The sequence below is a fragment of the Dreissena polymorpha genome, chromosome 4, assembly GCF_020536995.1.
Source record: "Dreissena polymorpha isolate Duluth1 chromosome 4, UMN_Dpol_1.0, whole genome shotgun sequence".
NCBI classification, from domain to species: domain Eukaryota; kingdom Metazoa; phylum Mollusca; class Bivalvia; order Myida; family Dreissenidae; genus Dreissena; species Dreissena polymorpha.
In genome coordinates this window covers 41841355-41849188 of record NC_068358.1, presented here as the reverse complement: position 1 = coordinate 41849188, position 7834 = coordinate 41841355, and the positions used below count along the sequence as shown (strand labels likewise).

The following is a 7834-nucleotide window of genomic DNA, read 5'->3' as shown; positions in this document are numbered from 1 at the left end:
CCTATTTAGCACTTTATTTACAATTTTATTGAAAGGTATGCAAGTGAAAAAGTTTTTGCACCGAAAATGATATCAACCAATTAATGTCCCCGAGTTTCATATCCGCCAGGGTTTCTTAAAAAAAATCGTATTGCTGGAGAAATTCGACTTTACATTCAACATGTTGATGAAAAAATGATATGACCCGGTGCAGTGCCAAATATGTCAAGATATGACAGGAGTGCAGTTCATTTATAAAACTTAAAAGCTCACTATTACAGCTGATTTATGCCCACTCTGATGCATTTTAGCAAAATTTATCGGAAATGTTTCCAAGCACGTCTAACTTTACACATCATATCGGGTTTCCGGGGGTGTTGATTAAGTTAATGAAAGTGGCAATTTTATGCTCTTGACGTTCTTGTTACTTTCGCAACTTTAAGTGTGACACCATAGACGTTTAAGTTTATTAAAAAAATATGAGATCACGTCAGTATAGAAAGAATATTTGAGTTACCGTTCAACGGAAATTGCAGAAGTTTTCATATATATTAAAATATCATCGACATTGCGTTTCATAACATTTAATGTTATAACAAGTAATAAATACACCACAGTGTGAGTACTAGCGTAGAAAAAAAATGGTTACCTATAAACACAAGTAAACTTAACTTAAGTTGTGTTTTAATTATCAAATAATGTTGACTTGAACGCAAACCCATATATAACATTTTGATAGTTAAAGAAATAATTAGTTTCAAGAGCCACAATGATGTATCAAATATATATTTACAGAAAAACAACATATATATATTGTGTTTCGAAAAATAATCTTGGAACTATGTGCACAATTGAGAGTAAATATGAAAATAGCGTGTCTGTGAATTATGGTTGTTGTATTCTATAATGTTTATTCTTAATAACAATATCAACGTTATTCTACAATATGTATTGACAAATGCATAAAGTGTGTTTATATTGAATGAATAAAGACCGAAGTGAGTTGTTTGTAAAACGCTAACAAAGTCCATCTCTTCCCTCGTGATTCACGAATGCGGTTTATAAACGTTATGGTAATGAGATGGTCTTTCCAGACAGTAATGGCAAAAGTTAACGAGTAATCTGTCTTGAAAGAAACATCCCCGCTGCAAGTGAAGTATATTACCATGAGATGCAACATTCACATGTCTTTGTGATATGTGTATGTAGGCCAAAGTGCCGCTTGAAATCAAATAATACAATAAAAAGGAATATCATCTGGTCTCCCCTTTGAAAACGACACCATTAATAGTATGCACTTCCATTCAATCGTAAATATTTGTTCTTCATGCTGTTTTTGGAATGAGGTTCAGAGTGAAAGCCATGCATTTGCTTCACATGAGCTTATAAATAATACCAAAGCATGTGTCAGTGATCGACAGTGATTGTTAATCAATGGCATAGACCGTTCAATTGCTCGATACTTTTATACGGTTTGTATGTACCTATATCGCATGTAACGATGGTTATATAAATATAATTAAAAAAATTCAGGAGGCACGCTCATATATTTTCAACATTATTTTCTATATTATAACAGGAACATGTTTTGTTTTTCAATTTGATACTAATTAAACCCAGGTTAATGCATTAACATTCAGAAAATATATATTAATACTTATATCCAATTTGAGTTATAATTATACGAATTCAAACGTATTTTTTGTATGCAAAGGAAACGAAAAGTAAACGGTATTTTCCAAACAAAGCACATCCGTCTAGTGAAATGTATGTAGTAGTAAGCTATTTATATTTGTTATTATAATTCGTGTGTCACGCACACACTTTTATTTCGTTTAATCAAGCAAACGACTGTTAAGTGTATACGGAACAGTATCATACCATTCAGGATACATATTTAGTTTTTTATGAGCTTCATTTTCCACAGAAACAATTTCTGTGATCACCATAATCATGTCGGACACGAAACGTTACCCTTATAATGGGTAGAACATTCTCTCATCGTACTCGGACAATGCAGGAGGAATAAGTTACATATATAAACTGGATAATCGTGACATTTTGTTTTTCCAAAAAATATTTTTAGGTGATTTCCGATACGTGTGTATGCTTTTATTATTACTTTATACCCGGAGGGATTTTTTAATAAAAATATCATAATAATATGTGTCATAAAGCTGAAATTTCAAACCAGTTTTATTTTTTTTAAATGGCACTATTGTATACAAAATGTCATAGGTATCATTATTGTGGTTTAAAATGCTCCTACAAATATTCTTAGATCAACCATTTAACTGGGGCTCGTTAATGTACATGTACCATGTTATTGATGTAAAAAGAATACATTGACTATAATTTGTTAAACATAAACACATAGTATATAAAAACACACACTATCAAACAGTTTCTCCAGTCCACTTGTGAACTTATTCGATATTCTCAGAAATCATGACATATCCAGCGTTGTGAAGAAAACAATATAATGATATACAATATATATTGTATGCTTCTATTGGGAAGATGAAATGTTATAAAATTTTGGATGTTAAATTTTGTAGTCTATGTTTATGTTTTCTTCAAATCATTGTGTTTTAATATAATATAAGTAAATAAGTAAGAAAAGAGTATCATACTTTGAATAAAACATAATGTTTGAAACATGAATTCTGAAAAAAGAAACACACTTAAAAGCAAAAATTTGTTTTAAATGTTAGCAAACTGATGAAACATTGAAACTCAGTGGCTTAGCTCAATGATGTTCTTAATTCTGCATATAATGTAACAAGTGAGAGTCGATGCAACTCAATAAACTTCGCCGAATACGTAGACCGCAGATAAGAGCTTAACGCCTATTGGAAATAACATCATTAAACATATTATAATCTGAAGTTGATTTGTGTACACAGGGGCTTATTTTGAAATTGCGCACACTTAATTGACATTTTTTGTTATCTATATGTTTCAGTGCATTGCTTTTTTTAAATTTCATATTCATTTTTGTATTCGATTGAAGCAAGTCTGCTACAGACTTTATTCTATAATCCACAGTTTTTCTTAAATGTTTCCTAGAACAGCCGTTCATTATCCGTCAACGCGTTTTCCAAGCCACTCCTCTGAATATATTACGATGACATATCGAAATAAAAAGAGAATACATGTATACAACTCTTAATTGTTTTACTTCACTGAAAAAGTACGGACACACGTCTTGGAAGATACTTAAAGTGACCGCCAACCACGAATGACGAAAAAAGAAAAGTTCTAACATACCGTATTTTTTAAAATTATTAGTTTATATTGATTAAAAATCATGATATTTCGTGATATTTTAATCAATATAAACTAATAATTGTAAAAAAAATACGGTATTATAGAACTTTTCATTTTTCGTCATTTGAGGTAGACGGTCCATTTAAATGAAAAGAATAATCATAAAGCAAAATAAATCATTTGCTTGTGTGGGAATAACGTGAAATACTATATCAATTTTTAATGAATTTAGAAAATGCAAGACTTACAAATGAAACACTTTACTGGAAAAATGTTAAAGAACAATACATGCAAAGACGATAAGTAAGATATAAGAAGTAGAGAGTTTTTAAACTATTTCAAATCAATTTATGATCCTAACTCTAGATTCTATCAAGCTGATGACAATGTTTTGTTTTATCAGGACCTGTACTTAAATGGAGAATTAAATTTTATGTTAAGTAAGTTAAATGTAGCATTTACTGATCAAGAAATAATAAGTGCTTGTAAGCAAATACATAATGGTAAATCATGTGGCCCTGATTATCTGCTAAATGAGTTTTGTTTAAATTTGGAATTAGTAGTAATAGTTTCTTCAAAGGTGTTTGTAATATGTTTTATAAATTCTTTGAATGTGGACATTTTCCTGCAATTGGGTAAGAGGGTTTTATTGTTCCGTTACATCAAAAAGGGTGATAAACAGGATGTGAATAATTACAGAGGGATAACATTATTAAGTTCATTTGGGAAATTATTCACTAAGGTCATTAACAATAGGCTTAACAATAGAGCTGAACACTATCAAGTCTACATAGAGGCACAAGCAGGATTCATGCAAAATATGTGAACTGTTGATAACATTTGTTTTGTGTTACACGGTGTCATTAATTATTTTTAAGCGAACAAAAAAGATTGTATGCTGTATTTGATTATTAAACCAAAGCGTTCGATTATTTGGTGAGGGATATCATCTGGTATAAACTGTTAAAGCTAGGCATTTAAGGAAAAATGCTTGATATCATAAAATATATGCATACAAATGTGAAATCAAGAATAAAATAAGGTAATACAATCAGTAATGAATAGTTTTCCTGTTTTTTTAGGAGTGAGACAGGGAGAACCATTATCACCGTCAGATAGCTCTACTGCGTTTATTGAAAAGTCTGAACTTCATGTGGCAGAAGCTGATAAACAAAACAAATTTAAGGTTGACTTTTTAAAATGTTTAAGTACAAATTTAATTAATTATTATTATTATAAAAAAGTGTTATGTAGATAAATAACCAATAATTTGATATTCTACAGGTTGGGAAGTTATTTTTCAAGACCCCGAGGAAGTGTGAGGTGTATGGAATCAGCTGTGAAGGATCTGGTATTTGAATTAATTTAATATCATTGCTATCCACAAACTGAATCAGTCTAAATGTTATCAACTACCAATTGATTATTTACTTTTTATTGTTGTGTGTGTGTGTGCGTTTGTGGTCTGGAGGTTATCATTCTCGTCTAATATCAATCTTTTATGATAAGACAATAACCATGCATTATCTAAATGTTTCAAACCACCTATTAATTAATTGGAAAAAAACAAACTATTTGGGTATCTCAAGTAAGTTATTACAGTTTATTTATTGGTCTTCTGTTTCACAGGAAAGCAGGTGATTTACCTCGCAGACGAAGGCCAGTCACATGGTAAAGATGCAAATGCTGTGGTCAGCAAGGTTCACCACTACCTCAACATATACGGTCTTGGCGAACAGCATGCTCACTTTCAGTGTGATAACTGTTGCGGCCAAATTAAAAACAACATAGTCATCTGGTACCTTCTGTGAAGAGTTCTTGTAGGTAATAACAAGCCCATAGTTATTGTGTTTCTGATAGCTTTTTAAATGTTGAGAAATTAATTTAGCTAAACCTGTTGTTAAAAATATTTGTTTGCAGTAATGCAATTGCAAAATGGTAAAGCATGTTGATATGTAGTAAATATGTAAAAAAAATTACTCTGGTATCAATCCCAAATGGAAAATTCTCTTAAAATAATATATTGAAATGAGTCAAATTTTTTAAGTCAGTCAATTACTACAAAATACATATTCTAAATTGTAGCCTGACCTTTTTTAGGTTTACACAGAATCATCACACTAAGCTTTATGTTGATAAGACATACAAAGTTAACACCAGATTGGCACTTTGGCATCTGGAAGTCAAAGTGGAGGTAAATTCCTTATCACAGTATGGTGAATGTGACCTGCATGATCCTTCTTGATAAACCTTGTTTGCATTTCCATAGGTCTATCCAGTTGTATAGTTCTGCTATGTAATAAAATAGAAAAATAATAAAACATAAATCAATTAAAAATAGTGTGTAGGTACATTATGTCGTGTAACAGGAAAATAAATATTCATTTTAATAGTTTCAGCTGTTTTATTGGTATGAAATTCTTGATATGGCAAACAAAATCCCATGAAAAACCATCCTTCAAACTTTGTAGTTTTTTATTACAACAACAACAAAAAATAATAATTTGATAATAGGAAAACTATATTTTGCAATTGTTTCTTAATTAAATGGTAATCTTGATACAGAAACTTCAATGCAGAAATGTTGTCTGATGTCGCTGCGTCTGTGGGGTTATCGTCAAGGCAAGCCACAACATCCCCCAGCTTGTGGGGGACTCTTCCAATCCTGTTGTTATCTAAGACAGGAAGGATTACCTTACGACATTGTTTCACCACATAAAGAATGTCACCAAATTTCATCAATTTCCATGTGTCAGCGGAGCATCCCGGTGTTGTGGAATGCAGGGAATTTAGTGACTCACCAGTAGTCAGAATCACTCTCAGGAAGGTCTCGAAAGTGAATGTTAATGTGAGCTGTGACAACCTGCCATAAGAAATGTTTGCGAAAGGGCTTGATCTGGACCATCAGTGGTATTTATTTGAAAACATTCGTGAATTCTGTCGCATAGATGAATAAAAAACTTGACATGTCCGAAACGCGCTACTGGTGAGCAACAAAAAACAGACTGTGCCCCCCAAAAAAGAAGATGCATTAAGATGCGCATCTGATCTTCTCTCATAGTGCCACAACAATTACGTACATCATGTATCAGTGTTTATTTTGGCCAAGGTATTGGGTGATATATTTTCCCCCAAACAATGCAAAAAATCCTCTATTCCTAGGAAAGCTAAAACATGTATACGATTGCTAAATGTGTCAGTTGATACAGGTTTTGAAATGTTCAATGCAAACGTTTGTTGTTCTAATTGCACAAGCTTGTTTTCAAGTTTTTTATATCTCATATTTACAAAACAAAAATCATTTTTTCCATGTAACCATGCAATTGTTTTCTCCTTATGGACACAGACTGCCTTTCCGAAAAACTGGAAAAAAAATCAGTGTGAATATTGTATTTATTTATGTTTTACAATGAAAATCCTATATTTTTGCTTGTTTGCTACATTGTTTCCATAGTAACAAAAACAAACAATTTTTATGTTTAAGTTATTGTTTATTTTGTCTATTTTTCTCTATCAGAAATAATGATAAATAATGATTATTTCATTTACTGAAACATTTAGTATCCAAGTGTACTTTCAACCAACACTTTTCAATGCTGTGTTTTTCCATTCTGTTGTGTTTGAGGTTACATTATACTTAAATACACATGTAACTGAATAAAAAAGGAAATTGTTCATGGAACACACAAATTATTGATTGTTATTGTTTAACTAGTTACAAAACAGTGAAATTAATGTTGTGTTTGCCTTTAAACAAACACTTGATTGAAAATACAATTCATAGATTTATAAAAGGCGTGATTGTGTGCTCTGGTGATTATTAACATGTAGATCGGTTACCATAGCAACACAAATGGTACATTTTAAATGTCCATAATGCTGTTGTCAGTTTATTGCACTATAATTATGTGTTTGACTAAAGGAAAGATTATTGTTTTAATAAAACAATGTGCTTGTTGTTTGAATGTTTTCGTTGTTTTTTTTGTATTAAATGATAACTTTTAGTGACGGTAAAATGTAGGGTTGGTCACTTTGGAATGTCATAAAATAAGTTTTGAATGTGATAAATAAAAAATCTATATCATTTTTGTGAACTACAATGTTCAGAGAATCCAAAATTGCCAAAAAGTAAAAATGTGATTTTTTTAACACAAGACTGATTTTCCCAGCTTTGGTCACATATGATGATATTAGGACATTGAATATGAATAAATATTACTGGAGAAGACCAAACATGATTACATTTATTGAATTAATGCAATCTGATAATACAAGTACCAACGGAAACTTAGCTATGTATGTACATAAAGCATTTATTCAAAGAAAGCTGTATAAATATTATTATGATTAATTGTATATATCATTCATTACTCAAACTTGTCTTCATGCTCTCTTGCAGATTCGTCTTGCTTGTTTTTGATGTTATAGTTATAGCATTAATTATTTTATAGATTCTAAATGCTGTAATCGAAACAATATATTGTCCTAGACCTTTTCATGTATTGATACTTTATTTAACAACTTATGAAATTCAAAACTGATCATATGTCATGCCTTTATATATGTTACTCTGTTTTGATCATGT

General features: G+C 30.8%; 1 long non-coding RNA gene across 2 annotated transcripts; it reads left to right on the top strand.

Annotated features, from left to right (window-relative positions):
• Nucleotides 1-4485: 4485 nt before the first annotated feature.
• LOC127877835 (uncharacterized) lies at nucleotides 4486-7214 on the top strand. Of its 2 annotated transcripts, XR_008048629.1 has the most exons (4): nucleotides 4507-4600; nucleotides 4879-5073; nucleotides 5350-5443; nucleotides 5815-7214. It is a non-coding gene; the product is annotated as an uncharacterized LOC127877835 (long non-coding RNA). The 2 variants fall into 2 exon arrangements; XR_008048628.1 differs by having other exon boundaries at nucleotides 4486-5073.
• The last annotated feature ends 620 nt before the right edge of the window (nucleotides 7215-7834 follow it).